This window comes from Arvicola amphibius, chromosome 13, assembly GCF_903992535.2.
Source record: "Arvicola amphibius chromosome 13, mArvAmp1.2, whole genome shotgun sequence".
Classification (NCBI taxonomy): Eukaryota; Metazoa; Chordata; class Mammalia; order Rodentia; family Cricetidae; genus Arvicola; species Arvicola amphibius.
The window spans coordinates 28,126,478-28,143,404 of record NC_052059.1 but is presented as its reverse complement, the minus strand read 5'-3'; the positions used below and the strand labels follow the sequence as shown (position 1 = coordinate 28,143,404).

General features: G+C 36.1%; 1 non-coding gene across 1 annotated transcript; it reads right to left on the bottom strand.

Moving 5' to 3' along the window:
- Window positions 1–9,190: 9,190 nt before the first annotated feature.
- LOC119800538 lies at window positions 9,191–9,297 on the bottom strand. Its single transcript, XR_005283037.1, has one exon. It is a non-coding gene; the product is annotated as a U6 spliceosomal RNA (small nuclear RNA).
- Between the last annotated feature and the right edge of the window lie 7,630 nt (window positions 9,298–16,927).

Below are 16,927 nucleotides of genomic sequence, written 5' to 3'. Positions count from 1 at the left end.
TCTAAAAATTTCTTCTTATAATCTCTCTTTAGTCTCTCTGTAGGGAGTATGTTGCCCACCTCAGAGTTTCATTAACACTCAAAGTGACTGACCCTTCTTGAAACAAAATAAACATGCAACGCATATAATTTAAATTATTTATTATAGCAACGCTTATGTTTTTCAAAGTTTCAGATAAATTCACTAAAACCGTCAGGTATTGTTACACAAGTAAATGTCCCAAGCACACACTGTCACACAGTAAATGTCCCAGACACACATTAATGCCAACATAATTGCCTTACAATCTGCAGTAACTTATGTCTTTTACAGAAACCGCGTTTCCTATCACTGGATGGATGACTGTAATTCCAAGAATATTTGCTGACTTAAATAAAAAATTGACATTTTATTTCAATAAGCGCACCCATATCTGTTTGTGCTTGGCTTCCTAGATTAACCTAGGCAGAAAAGTTCATAGTTGGCAACACCTGTGACTTCTGTTACGACAGCTCAATGCAATGTTTGACTTACATTTTAATGAACATTTTATTATTTTTCTCAATTATTAGCAGCATAATTTCACTATTGTTGAGTTCTGTTATCAGAAATTGTATAAAATATAAAATTACAGTAAATATTATATTGAGTACTTTTGGAATCATACTGAGTCAGATTTCTATCAATACACTTTTTTATTCTTTGTTTTATTATTTATTTTATATATTCATTCTTTTCTAAGACAATGCATCCCAACTGCCACTTCCCCTTTCTTCACTCCTCCACAGCACCACTTTCCTCTTCTTCAGATCAACTGTGCCTCCATTTCCATAGCAGGCCCCCCAGGGATATCAATGGAGCTTGGCATAACCATATGCAAAAAGACTAGCCATATACCCTAATGTCAAGGCTGTCTTGAGGCCACCCAATAAGAAGCAATTGGTCCCATATATATGCAGAAGAATCAGAGATAGCCTAAAACCCATTGTTAAAAGTCCAACATAAACCACAGCATGTATGGGAACCCAAGTAGACGCTATGCTTGTTGCTTCCGTCTGTGATCCCTGTGAATCCTGTTTAGTGGTTTTTTTTTGTGGGCTACATTCTCGTACTGTCTTCAATACCTCTGGCTTCTATAATCCTTCCACTCTTTGTTCTATGGAGTTCTCTGAGCTCTGTCTAATGTTTGGCTGTGGATATTTGTATCTGCTGGATGAGCCCTCTCTGGTAACAAATGTGGTAGATATCTATGAGTGTAGCAGAATACCATTCTTTTGAGAAACGTATGTGGTGTCTCTCCTTTATACCTGTTTATGAGGGTATGTGTATGAGGGTCAGTGAGCTATTGTGTAAATTGCTGATTCTAATCTGACAAAAATGGACATTTATTTGTTCAGTAGAAACAAAAAAAATGAACAAACAAAAAGAGCAACCATGTATGTCATGTGGACCCTAACAAGTTTGCAATCTGTCTCATGAACTTGAATTTTCATTTTTTATTGAATATTGTACTGTCTTTAGGTCACATTAATTTAATGCACAATGTAAAGTGATGTCTTTATTATATTGAAAACTATGTTTTACCACTTCTTGTATCTGTGTATTAAACCAATCCTTATCTGTATACAGTTGGCCAATGCCCTTTAGTTTTGTTTTCTTGACTGCAAGGTTTTGTTTCCATTTCATTCCCAACAGGCTAATTAAAAACATTAGTTTCAATTGAGGTTCCAAGTGGAAAATATACTTTATTCATATAAAATTACTTGCTGAGTATTACTTGATTGTCTAGTGTTGATAAGTGATATGTACTACTGGATATGGCTCCATTTTTTCATTGCACAATAATGTAGTTCTTTTGAATTGTAATATACTTTCTTCATTTGTTGAGTACTGTCTATATTCTTCTATTTTTATTAAATGCTTTAGAGACATTCATAAAATAGCATCTTTCACCGTTATAAAAATCTGAATGTTTACATTAGTAAAGCTACTTAAAATTTTCTTGTATAAATACAATTGTGCCCAAATTAATTAGCATACTTTTTAATAGCCATAAGGTTAATACATTTCTCATTCCAGAATGACATGAGATTTGTGTTAACCTATTATTTCAATGTGAATTGTTACATTGATCAGTTCTTAGTTGACAATTTGCACCCTGACCATAAACATGGAAATGGCCAATGTCATTATTACTGATGTGGCTGCTTAGCAACAGCTTCAATAAGCACATATGTTTATATTTCTATAGTCTCTTTTAAAATAAATTATAAAAACAAGTGAAATTACAAGTCAATTTAGCATTTTTAAACAATAAAAGGTATTGGGGCATTGATGTCTATCATTTATTAAATCAAGCACAGTGTTGTTTTAAAAACATGTGCCTGTGCATTTTGAGTGTGTTTGAGTTCCTCTCTAGAACAGAGTTTCAATGTCATGATACTCACAGCATTTATATTCTCGCTGCAAAATTTGTGTATATTAAATAAGGATGCACTGGTAATTATGGAAGCTTATAGAAAAGTTATTAATCCAATCCTAGGGTCTCCTGACAGTTAAAGTGGAAACTGAAAATGAGCAGAAATTATGTATGCTATGTACAGAGAAGTGATGACAAATAAGGTAGGAAGAGATTCCCCCAAGGACGGAGACTGTGGAATGACACCAGATGTCCAATGTAATTAATGCGATGATAAAGGGCAATGAACTGCTCGCACAGGCTGGAACCCATCAGGCAGTACGCAGAAAATAAACTGCAGTCCTGTAAAAATAGGAGCTGTTTAAACATAGAGATATTGCACCTCCACATTTTTAGCAGTTCTTTAAATAGATCATGAGAAGAATAATGGGGAAGACAACACTGCACAGACCTGGCCAGACATCAGTTATGCACTATTTTCTTGAGGAAGATCTGAATACACACATCTTCACTGACATATCTGACATATGGGAAGACATTATAAATATAATTCATAGATAGTCATTTTAAATTAAACGTAACTTTCATGTTTTGTTTTCTTTTAAAATAAAAAATAAACAAGGTTAAGTGCGCATCATCATGCTTATAAAAATAAAAAGATTCCTTGGTGGTCAAATACCACCAGTAAAATACCAACGCCAAGCTATATGAAGTCAGGAAATGATTAATTAGTGTAAGAATATAAGCAATACTTTTATCTGTGTCTATTTTTTTATTTCTTTTTTTTATTAAAAATTTCCATCTCTTCCCCTCCTCCTCCCCCTTCCCTCCTCTCTTTCCATCCATACCCCCACTCCACCCCTCTCCAAGACAAAGAGCCATCAGGGTTCCCTTCACTATGTTAAGTCCAAGGTCCTCCCAGCTCCCCCTAAGTCCAGGAAGGTGAGCAACCAAACTGACAAGGCTCACAGTGAGCCCGTCCATGCTGTAGAGTTCATGTTCATTGCCATTGTCCTTGGTTTCTCAGTCCTCCTCCACCGTCAGCCACATTCAGAGAGTCCGGTTTGGTCCCCTGTTCCATCAGTCCCATTCCAACTGGACTTGGTGGTCTCCCGTTAGATCTCTCCCACCGTCTCAATGGGTAAACGCACTCCTCACGGTCCTGATTTTTTGCTCATGATCTCCCTCCTTTTGCTCCTCATCAGGACCTTGGGAGCTCAGTCCGGTGCTCCTATGTGGGGCTCTGTCATTTTCTCCATCCAATGCCAGGTGAAGGTTCTATGGTGATATGCAAGATATTCATGAGTATGGCAATAGGGTCTGGATATATCTGGCACCCTCTCCTCAGCTGCCCAAGGCCTTAGCTGGGGGTGTCTTCCTGGACACCTGGGAACCCCTCTAGAGTCAAGTCTCTGCCAACCCTAGAATGGCTCCCTTAACTAAGATATATAATTCCTTGTTCCCATATCCACCCTTCCTATATCCCAACCATCCTATTCCCCCAAGCTCTTCCCATCCTCCACTTCACACTTTTCTCTCCCCATCCCCCCATCCCCCCACCCCACTCCACCCCTATGTTCCCATTTTTTGTCCGGCAATCTTGTCTACTTCCAGTATCCAGGAGGATAACTATATGTTTTTCTTTGGGTTCACCTTCTTATATAGCTTCTCTAGGATTTTTTACGAATTATAGGCTCGATGTTCTTTATTTTTCTTTTTTTTTTCCTCATGGTTTATTTTTTTTTATATTTAAAAATTACCATCTCCTTCCCTCCTCCTCCCCCCTCCCTCCCCTCCTTCTCCCCTTTCTCTCCCCTCCTTCTCCCCCTTCCCTCCCCTCCCCTCCACCCATACCTCCCCTCCCTCCCTCTCAAGGCCAAGGAGCCATCAGGGTTCCCCACTCTATGCTAAGACCAAGGTCCTCCCAACTCCCCCCAGGTCCAGGAAGGTGATCGACCAAGCTGAGAAGGCTCCCACAGAGCCCGTCCATGAAGAACAATCAGAGCCCAGAGCCATTGTCCTTTGCTTCTCAGTCAGCCCCCGCTGTTGGCCACACTCAGAGAGACGGGTTTGGTCGCATGATCCATCAGTCCCATTCCAACTGGAGTTGGTGATCTCCCATTAGTTCTGTCCCACCGTCTCCATGAGTGAACGCACCCCTCTCGTTCCTGACTTTCTCCCTCATGTTCTCGCTCCTTCTGCTCCTCATCGGGACCTTGGGAGCTCAGTCCAGTGCTCCAATGTGGGGCTCAGTCACCTTCCCCATCTGTCGCCAGCTGGAGGTTCCCTCACGGTCCTGACTTTCTTTCTCATGTTCTCTCTCCTTCTGCTCCTCATCAGGACCTTGGGAGCTCAGTCCGGTGCTCCAAGGTGGGGCTCTGTCATTTTCTTCATCTATCGTCAGGTGGAGGTTCTATGGTGATATGCAAGAAATTCATCAGTATGGCTATAGGAACTGGCCTTTTCAGGCTCCCTCTCCTCAGCTGCCCAAGGAACTAACTGGGGGCGTCTCCCTGGAAACCTGGGAACCCCTCTAGGGTCAAGTCTCTTGACAACCCTCAGGTAGCTCCTTAAATTCAGATATATGCTTCCCTGCTCTCATATCCACCCTTCCTATATCCCAAGCACCCCATTCCTCCGAGCTCGCCCCGCTCTCCCCTTCACACTTTTCTCTCCCCATCTTCCCTTGGCCCAGTCTTGCCCAACCCTCAAGTTCCCAATTTTGCCTGGCGATCGTGTCTACTTCCAATATCCAGGAGGATTACTATATCTTTTTTGGGAGTTCACCTTCTTATTATCTTCTCAAGGATCCCAAACTTATAGGCTCGATGTCCTATAATCATGGCTAGAAACCGAATATGAGTGAGTACATCCCATGTTCATCTTTATGGGTCTGGGTTACCTCACTCAGAATAGTGTTTTCTATTTCCATCCATTTGCCTGCAAAATTCAAGATGTCATTGTTTTTTACCGCTGAGTAGTATTCTAGCATGTATATATTCCACAGTTTCTTCATCCATTCTTCCACTGAAGGGCATCTAGGCTGTCTCCAGGATCTGGCTATTACAAATAATGCTGCTATGAACATAGATGAGCATATGCTTTTGTTGTATGATTGGGCATCTCTTGGGTAGATTCCCAATAGTGGAATTGCTGGGTCCTGGGGTAGGTTGATCCCGAATTTCCTGAGAAACCGCCACACTGCTTTCCAAAGTGGTTGCACAAGTTTGCATTCCCACCAGCAATGGATGAGTGTGCCCCTTACCCCACAACCTCTCCAGCAAAGGTTATTATTGGTGTTTTGGATTTTAGCCAATCTGACAGGTGTGAGATGATATCTCAAAGTTGTTTTGATTTGCATTTCCCTGATAGCTAGGGAGGTTGAGCATGACCTTAAGTGTCTTTTGGCCATTCGAACTTCTTCTGTTGAGAATTCTCTGTTCAGTTCATCGCCCCATTTTTTAATTGGGTTAATTGGCATTTTACCGTCTAGTCTCTTGAGTTCCTTATATATTTTAGAGATCAGACCTTTGTCAGTTGCAGGGTTGGTGAAGATCTTTTCCCAGTCAGTAGGCTGCCTTTGTGTCTTAGTGACAATGTCCTTTGCTTTACAGAAGCTGCTCAACTTCAGGAGGTCCCATTTATTCAATGTTGCCCTTAAAGTCTGTGCAGCTGGGGTTATGCATAGGAAACGGTTCCCTGTGCCCATTTGTTGTAGAGTACTTCCCACTTTCTCCTCTATCAATCTCAATGTGTTCAAATTAATATTGAGGTCTTTAATCCATTTGGACTTGAGTTTTGTGCATGGTGATAGATATGGATCTACTTTCATTCTTCTACAGGTTGACATCCAGTTATGCCAGCACCATTTGTTGAAGATGCCCTCTTTTTTCCATTGTGTACTTTTGGCTCCTTTATCAAAAATCAGGTGTTCATAGGTTTGTGGTTTAAGATCCGGGTCTTCTATACGATTCCATTGGTCAACTTCTCTGTTCTTATGCCAATACCAAGCCGTTTTCAATACTGTAGCTCTGTAATAGAGTTTGAAGTCAGGGATGGTAATGCCTCCAGAAGTACCTTTATTGTATAAGATTTTTTTGGCTATCCTGGGTTTCTTGTTTTTCCATATAAAGTTGATTATTGTCTTCTCAATCTCTGTGAAGAATTTTAATGGGACCTTGATTGGGATTGCATTGAATCTATAGATTGCTTTTGGTAGAATTGCCATTTTTACTATGTTGATCCTCCCAATCCACGAGCAGGGGAGATCCTTCCATTTTCTGGTATCCTCTTCAATTTCTTTCTTCAAAGACTTAAAGTTCTTGTCATATAAATCCTTCACTTCCTTGGTTAGCGATATTCCCAGATATCTTATGCTATTTGTGGCTATTGTGAAAGGTGATACTTCTCTGATTTCCCTCTCTGCTTCCTTATCCTTTGTGTATAGGAGGGCGACTGATTTTTTGGAGTTGATCTTGTATCCTGCCACGTTACTGAAGGAGTTTATCAGCTGTAGGAGTTCTTTGGTGGAGTTTTTGGGGTCGCTTATGTATACTATCATATCATCTGCAAATAATGAAAGTTTAACTTCTTCCTTTCCAAATTGGATCCCCTTGATTCCCTTATGTTGTCTTATTGCTATTGCTAGAACTTCAAGCACTATATTGAAGAGATAAGGAGAGAGTGGACAGCCTTGTCGTGTTCCTGAATTTAGTGGGATAGCCTTGAGTTTCTCTCCGTTTAATTTGATGTTAGCTGTCGGTTTGCTGTAAATAGCTTTTATTATATTTAGGAATGACCCTTGTATCCCTAATCTCTCCAAGACCTTTATCATAAAAGGGTGCTGAATTTTGTCAAATGCTTTTTCAGCATCTAATGAGATGACCATATGGTTTTTTTCCTTCAGTTTGTTTATATGATGGATTACATTAATAGATTTTCGTATGTTGAACCAGCCCTGCATCTCTGGGATGAAGCCTACTTGATCGTAATGGATAATTTTTCTAATGTGTTCTTGGATTCGGTTTGCCAGTATTTTATTGAGAATTTTTGCGTCCATGTTCATGAGTGAGATTGGCCTGTAATTCTCTTTCTTGGTTGAGTCTTTGTGTGGTTTAGGTATCAGGGTAACTGTAGCTTCATAGAAGGAATTTGGCAGTGACTCTTGTGTTTCTATATTATGAAATACCTTAAGGAGTATAGGTATTAGGTCTTCTTGGAAGTTCTGGTAGAATTCCGCATTGAAACCATCTGGTCCTGGGCTCTTTTTGGTAGGGAGGTTTCTGATAACAGTTTCTAATTCTTCGCGACTAACAGGACGATTTAGAGCATTTACCTGGTCCTGGTTTAACTTTGGTATATGGTATTTATCTAAAAAACTGTCCATTTCTTTTACATTTTCCAATTTTGTGGCATACAGGCTTTTGTAGTAAGATCTAATGATTTTCTGAATTTCCTCTGTGTCTGTGGTTATGTCCCCCTTTTCATTTCTGATCTTGTTAATTTGCGTGTTCTCCCTCTGCCGTTTGATTAGATTGGCTAAGGGTTTGTCAATCTTGTTGATTTTCTCCAAGAACCAGCTTCTTGTTTCATTGATTCTTTGGATTGTTTTCTGTGTTTCTATTTTGTTGATTTCTGCCCTCAGTTTGATTATTTCCAGTCTTCTACTTCTCCTAGGTGAGTCTGCTTCTTTTTTTTCCAGAGCTTTCAGGTGTGCTGTTAAGTCACCAATGAGTGCTTTCTCCGTTTTCTTTAAGTGGGCACTTAGTGCTATGAACTTTCCTCTTAGCACTGCTTTCATTGTGTCCCATAGGTTTGAGTATGTTGTGTCTTTGTTTTCATTAAATTCAAGAAAGACTTTAATTTCTTTCTTTATTTCTTCCTTGACCCAGGTGTGGGTCAGTAGTTGACTGTTCAGTTTCCATGAGTTTGTGGGCCTTCTGGGGGTAGCATTGTTGTTGAATTCTAATTTTAATCCATGGTGATCCGATAAGACACAGGTGGTTACTAATATTTTTTTGTAACTGTGGAAGTTTGCTTTGTTACCAAGTATATGGTCAATTTTCGAAAAGGTTCCATGAGCCGCAGAGAAGAAGGTATATTCTTTCCTATTTGGGTGGAATGTTCTATAGATGTCTGTTAAGTCCATTTGGTTCATTACCTCCATTAAGTCTTTCAATTCTCTGTTAGGTTTCTGTCTGATTGACCTGTCCATTGGTGAGAGAGGAGTGTTGACGTCTCCAACTATTAGTGTGTGTGGTTTGATGGCTGCCTTGAGTTCTAGAAGTGTTTCTTTTACATAAGTGGGAGCTTTTATATTAGGGGCATAGATATTCAGGATTGAGACTTCATTCTGAAGGATTTTTCCTGTTATGAGTATAAAGTGTCCCTTTCCATCTCTTCTGATTGATTTTAGTTTGAAGTCAACTTTGTTGGAAATTAGTATGGCCACACCCGCTTGTTTCTTAGGGCCATTTGCTTGATAAACCTTTTCCCAACCCTTTACTCTGAGTAGGTGCCTGTCTTTGTGGTTGAGGTGTGTTTCTTGTAAACAGCAAAATGTTGGATTCTGTTTTCGTATCCAGTCTCTTAGCCTGTGCCTTTTTATAGGTGAATTGAGTCCATTGATATTAAGTGATATTAATGACCAGTGGTTGTTAACTTCAGTCATTTTTAGTAGTAGAGTTTGTGTGTTTCCCTTCTTCTAGTTGTGCTGGTGAAGGGTCGCTAGATGCCTGAGTTATTGTCGGCGTTGTTGGACTCCTTGGTTTGTGATTTTCCTTCTATTACTTTAAAAATATGGAACGCTTCACGAATTTGCGTGTCATCCTTGCGCAGGGGCCATGCTAATCTTCTCTGTATCGTTCCAATTTTAGTATATGTGCTGCCGAAGCGAGCACTCGATGTTCTTTAATGTGGCACTTTTCAATTTTTTTCAGTGGACCAGCTGTCCATAATATAGAGAAGACAGTTGAATTGTGATGTTTTGACATTCAAAATGCCCAAGAAATATCTTAAATTTTAAATTATTATAAAATATGTAAATATAGGAAAACATAATGAAGTACTTGTTTGTACAAATCAGCTAACCAGCTTACAGCTTCAACAATGTTTATATGTTGCTCTATTCTCTTCCTGCAGATCACCTTTACCAAGAAATCTCTAATATGTTGCTTCTCTATAGATATTTAGGCATGCGATACTTGGACGTGAAAACTGTATGACTGCTCACTTTCCAGTTGAAAACAGTCGTCATCTAAAAATGCTTTAAGTACTAGTTTAATAGTAAAAATTTAAATTATTTAACAAATGAAATTAGTTTAATTTATCAAATCAATTTTTAATTATATCTGTATAGCTATAGAATTTATATATTTTTATTTTCATATTTTCCTTAATTGTTTTCTCTTCCCTTTACCTCCCATATTTGTTTCTAGATACTATGCTTGTTGAAATTTCTTTGAATTATAATACACCCTAAAATGACTCTGGAGATACTTCTACATTTTATACTCCACAAATTCTTATGTTGCAGAGAAATTGTCAATAGAAAGATTCTTATTCTGAATTATTATTTAGGTTTTAATTGCAAAAAGTTTTTATTTCCTTATGTTTTTTGTACAGTTAACATTTCTGATTAATATTTATTGGTATAGGTTATTTGAGTGAAAGACTATTTCATTGAGAAAAGTTGATTAAAACACTATTTTATTAGGATAATAGTAACATACATACATATGGTTCTATATATACTTGTATATAGAATAATACTTTATAAAGAAAATTTAATTCATAAACATTTAATTGCAAAAAACTAAAGTTAATAAGAATACATAAATGAATACCAATGTAGATAAATGAGTCTGTTTCTTTCAAGTTTTTCACATGAATTGGCTTCATTTTTCCCTACAGGGTCTCATGAATTGAAATATGTTTAAATGCCTTATTTTGATTTATACTTCTTTTTGATACTCAAATTATTTTACTCTTGGTCAGTAAGTGCCCCATGACATTGATTGAAGCCTAGTCTTGGAACTCTTAAGACATAGACTGTTAAAACTTTAAAATGTTTTACTTTTTTAGGTTTCCGATTTCCTGTTTAAATCTCTTAGCTTTTGAATTTATGGTTTCCATCACATTAGCATACTACAATTTTGACTTTTTTCTTTTTTATTGATTTTTATTGAGCTCTACATTTTTCTCTGCTCCCCTACCTGCCTCTCCCTCCCACCTTCAACCCCCCCCCATCTACTTGCTCCCAATTGACTCAGGAGATCTTGTCTTTTTCTACTTCCCATATAGATTGGATCTATGTAAATCTCTCTTAGTGTCCTCATTGTTGTCTAAGTTCTCTGTGATTGTACTTTCATAGCCAGAACCGGGAAACAACCTAAATGCCCTCAACCAAAGAATGAATAAGGAAAATGTGGTACATTTACGCAATGGAGTACTACACAGCAGAAAAAAATAACATGTTGAATTTTGCAGACAACTGATGGAACAGGGGACCAAACCGGACTCTCTGAATGTGGCTGACAGTGGAGGAGGACTGAGAAACCAGGGACAACGGCAATGAACATGAACTCTACAGCATGGACGGGCTCACTGTGAGCCTTGTCAGTTTGGTTGCTCACCTTCCTGGACTTAAGGGGAGCTGGGAGGACCTTGGACTTAACATAGTGAAGGGAACCCTGATGGCTCTTTGTCTTGGAGAGGGGTGGAGTGGGGGTATGGGTGGAAGGGAGGGGAGGGAAGGGGGAGGAGGAGGGGAGGTGATGGGAATTTTTAATAAAAAAATGAGAAAAAAAAAGACAACTGGATGGAGCTAGAAAACAGCATTTTGAGTGAGGTAACCCAGACACAGAAAGACAATTATCACATGTACTCACTCATAATTGGTTTTTAAACATAAAGCAGAGAAAACCAGCCTACAATTTTGACATTTGCCTCTAGGCCACTTATATAACCATTTCAAGCTTATTTTGAAATTATATGCAATTATTTTGTTTTTCTATAGTTTCGTATGTTTAGGTTAAATTTTTTGGCTGATGTGTCATTTATCAACTCAGTTCTGTCTGAGACCATTAATGGTGCCACAACACACTGTCTGAAATGGTCATTTATATTTCAAAATCTCTTTCATTTCTTATCACTTCTAGAGGCTGTGTGTACAAAGATCACAAGTCCAGCATTTCACCTGAATAGAGCTTTCTGTCCTTGTCTTCATAGGGCAGAAGGACAACAAAAGCTAATCAGCCTACATTAAGCCTCTGTTCAAAAGACATTATCTTTGATGACTTATTTTTTAATACAATTGTAATGATGACACTTGAATTTAGGTAAAGATTAAGCCTCAAAAGACCTTTATTGTAGATAAAAAAATGAAATGTAGATATAATATTCAGAGACATCCAACTGAATTGGTGTGCTATTCACAATGGAACATTGTGTTAGATAAATTTGCAAATCTTGTACTTAGAATCTTTTCCAGGTCACTTAAAATTTTTGTCTTTAAATAGGCATCTGTAGCATAAAGAACATCATTTCCGTTCAGAAGATTTTGGGATATTAAATATGTTTGCATATGCAACAAATCTGATGGGTGTTCACTGCATATATTGCACTGATATGTTTATTCTCTTCCATAGGCTTTTTCTGTCTTCGTCCTTAATGAAGCTCCCTTATATAAGGTAAATTATAAATTCCTGAAATCCTGGCACTAAAGTTACAGCTTTCTATTTGTTTTTTAATTAAAATTAATGTGTCCTTACATAGAAATATAAAATGTATTGAAGATGAACTTAAAAATTGGCCCCAAATTTTATATTCTTGAAAACTCAGTATATAACCACAACTTGGATATGCAGAATTATATTGACAGAATTTGATTAAATGAAATAATTTAGATAATGAAAATGTTGGCTTAGGAATGAGTGTTATTTATTTGTATTTTGAGTGTATCCTAACAATGTGCATAAATCTTTAGCCAAAATGAAAATAAAACACCATTATACTTAGAAATTTATTGCTATGATCTATATATGTTATTAACTATACTAAAACATGATTTTATTTCACAAATATTTTGAAGCCTAGTATTGTTTTTATTTTTCTATTTAAGAATTAGACATTATACAATATTTTACCTAAGATTTGTTAAGCACCATTATAACATAGGAATACAATATTTCTGAAGATTTATAATTAACAAAACGTTTATTTAAATATTCAATCTTCCTCTTATTGAACTGTCATTTTATATATTAGTTCTGCAAAGTAATAACTTCCAAGTAACCAGACCATTTACTTTTAAATTGAATAAGTTAAATTATAAACTTAATACTAAAGTATTTCATTTTTCTTAACATCAAGGAAGAATCCTTATATGTTTTCAAAATGTATTTTTAAAAGCTCATCAATTTTGGCAATGATATTTTTTACTTCTTTAATTTAAACAGACAAAAAGCTATTGCATTCATATTTTTACAGCTTCCTCTTTTATATATATCACTGTTTCAATTATCTATGCCATTAATATATATGTTTATATATTGCAATTTATTATACCAGACTCATCAAAATATTTTTAACTGTATCATCATCAAATTAGAGTAAGTACTGCACCATACAGAGTGAAAAGATTTGTTTTAACTGGCATATCAACCTATTCACAGTAATGTATTTAGAAACAGTTTTATCTTCAAGACCCAGTTTAAGCTAAAATATGAAAAATAAATTCAGAGCCCTGTACTTGTTAGTTCCAACAGGAAAATTACATTAGTTGCAAAACACAGAACGCATTCTTCCTACATACTTCACACTGACCTCTAGTCACTGAAAAATGCTCATTAAAAAAAATAATCATTGTCTCTTGGGTAAAAATGGTTTCTCAGAGAGGAGTCTCATTCTCAAATGGAATCCTTGCCTTTATACAAAAGTAAAATAGGCAGTCTTTCTCAAATATATCATGATCTAAGTATTTTACTATATTCATAGAGAACACCCTTTTAAATATTTTAAGTGAGAAGAGTCTCATAGACTGACATCTTATTTAAAGGAGCCAAAGTGTTGACTTATGCACCATGAGTATAATAGGAGAACGATTTCTGGAAATAACTGCTCACTTCTAAATTATAGGAAAGGTGGTAAAGTTTTTATTTAAAGCTTGCCTTTGAAATTCACTATTTCTATACCAAGAATGTTGGAATAGGAATAAGAATTGACATTATTATCTTGATAACTGTCACAGAGTTGGCTATTGACATAAAAGAAAAAAAGGACTACTAGGCTCTTCAAAATAATAGAGAGCTCTTTATATTTTTAAATGGAAAACCATTTACTAGAAAACCTTTGAAAGTGTGTTTCTATAGGTTTTAAATACAAATCAGAATGTAATCATTACAACTGGCAATAACAGCAGGGAGATATTTTTGCAAGTGGGGTTTCTGTTATAAGGGTATTGCTGCTGGAATGCCATTAAAATTGATTTGGCTTTGATGACAAATGACAACTCTTCAGTATAACCTTTGCAATTATCTTAATGACACTAGATCTTAAAATGCATATATAAAATATTTTCTTAATCCTATTGCTATCCTTTTAAATCTTTCTATTCTACAATGTTTAAAGCTCAATATAGATAAGAATGAACAATATCTTAATAATATACTCAATTTTAGTTTTATCTATTTTGCAGAGAAAATAGTTTCATAAAGCTTAAAAGTGAAAATTTTATAATGGAATATGTAAGATCCAAAGAACTTGAAATAATCCTGTCTGAAAAGACTGTATTGAGTATGTTTATAATACAAAGGTTTCCTCTCTACTCCTGAGGCAATGGGGTCACACACAATAAATTGGGTGAAATTCTATAAGATAGAGTTTTCAGATTTCTCAATCAATCATGGACCTAAGAAGAAAACACAAACAGAGACAGACCATAGATCCTGAGAGACTGTTGAGTGACTATCCTGTTGCCAGCACCACTTTTGTTAGGCCAGTCTGACGTATAGGGAAGTCAATAGCACATTCAAGATTGTGACTGCCATGGCAGTCAACATGTATCATAGTCATGATAGCAGAGTTATGAAAGTGAAATTCTGTGTTTCCTGACTTTATGGAAAATGAATGAATTTACAGGTTTATCCTTAAAATTTAATTCTATTGCTTTATTTTTATAATGTTTACATTTGTACATTATGATCAATAAATTGAATTGCACGTTGATCTCTAAAAATTTCTTTACATGGCTATGGAAAATGTATCTTTTGCTGCCCAGGCTGACTACTGGTTTGTTGATCCTATGAAGAAAAAGGATCCCACAAGAGTCAGCCCTTACTAACACTGTTTTATTGGTGGGGGTGAGAGGACGATAGGCTTTTTTTTTTTTTTTATCTTATAGTTTTTAGTCCATTATGAAAGAAAGTCAAAGCAAGACTCATGACATTCCTGAAACTGCTACACTGGAAACCAGGATTTGGTTTTCTTTTCCACAGAAGTGGAACTGACAGTGTTACTGATCTACATGAACGATGCCATCTCTGTATTGCCATTTGAGAAAAAGAGCTAATATGGCAGTTTCCCTGAATTTGTGTTTACCAGATAATGAGAAATAATAAAAATTATAAAAAGCAAGCCTTCATTCTTTGCCTTTCTGTCGCAAATTTGTCCACAAGACATAAAAGCTGCTATTGCTTGTCTTGGACAAAGAAGACCATGTAGTTCCCATGACTTGGATAAAACAAGGCTGCTTGCAGAATGTGTGAGATGCTCATTTCCACTATGGAATTCTTGTTCCATAATCACTTTTGCTATGACATTTCAAAATCCATCATTTGTTTTAAAGCATGAAAAGTGCTTAAAGACTTACTGCTAATCATATTTGTAAACAATATATAATTAAATGATAAGATCCCATTCAGTATGCAAAGCATGATTTAATTAATGATCCCGCTGCTGTTTAAATAAAAGAGAAGTTTTAATTACAGGAAAAATATTAGTTGATGGACAATTTAGTTATGATTTCTGACAAAACTTTCTGGTAAAATTTTAAAATGGAAAGCTTAAGTAAAACACACACTCCAAACCTTTTTAATGATGTGTAAGAAGATCTTTTGTCTATTTCAGGAATTTTTATCAGCGTATTTTTTCCAACAATATCTACAAAATATAATTCTCATGAGCAAAGATTTTTGCTGCTTCAGAATCTTTTTAACTTATTGTGTTTTTAAACAGGAGCTCTGTAAATTAACATTTTTTAGTTCGATGATGTACATGTCACTTTAATAAATTTTAATAATACATACGAATTGGTAAAATGATGATTAATTTTTTTGTCTCTTGGAAAAATTTTGGCCAGTATTTATGTTCATAACTTTGGAAAGATCATATGTTTCTTAAATTCTTGTGAGTCTGAAATGGAGCAAACTAAAAGGAGACGTGTAGTGCCTTGTACATGACCCAACACAAATCTCATTATTTATTGTGTTCTTACAGCCTCAGAATGAAACAATATAAGACAGAAAATACTGTTAACATCTATGGAAAATGCATTAGTTTATGTCAAAGTCAAGTTTATATTTGTCCTGAATATGTTATTGCAGTACCCAAAACAGATGCTAATAATCGAAAATTAGAAATATTTGGCAATCATGTCGTCTGTTTTTTGACAGACCAGGAAGAGGGACAATAATGACGTCTGGATGCTTGATAAAGCCACTATTAATAGCACATCAAATGAGTGTTCCAAGGAGAGGCATTACATTAAATAAGAAATGATTGCCATTTAAAAATATAGAAAGTGATTATTTTTGTTTTCTAAATTAGCAGCAAGAAGTGTTGACATTTAGCTGTCTTGTGAATGTGTTCACAATGACGTCATCTGTGTTCAGATGACATTGTCTTCTATAGAGAAAAATCTAAATCTTCCCTGATACTTTAGATCTTTGAAAACTTTCAACAACATTACAAAACACAAGAGAAACATAAAAATTATTAATATCATTTCTGTGCACCGGAGACAATTTAAGGCTTCAATTCTTCTACTGTGAGTACATAGCCTGGACTAACTGCAAAATCCCCGGGAAGACAGAAGGGACTACTGATAGGAACTGCAGAAAACTCAGGCTCTAATTCCAGAGGGGAGGGAGAGATAAATGCAGAGAAAAGAATAGTGAGGGTAAAAAAATAGGACGGATGTCTGAAAACTTAAATGAATCAAGTCATACTATTGAATACCTAAAATCTAAAACATGTGAAAGTAAGTCTAAATATGCAAATACAGTTTAAATAAAATATTCCTATCAGAGCTAATAATATTTAATCCAAGAGTAAAACTTATCTAACAAAAACCTTAATATTGAACATGAGAATTTCCCATTTGAGTTTTTGGTCAGGGCTATCCAGAAGATTCTGAGAAGACACAGCTTTTTCCTATTGCCTGATGTTTACCTCAGAAGTAACAGGTAACTCTCCGTTGTTGAAGATGCCATGCAATTCAGAATCGGGTCCTAGAGTCTCCCCTGAAATGGA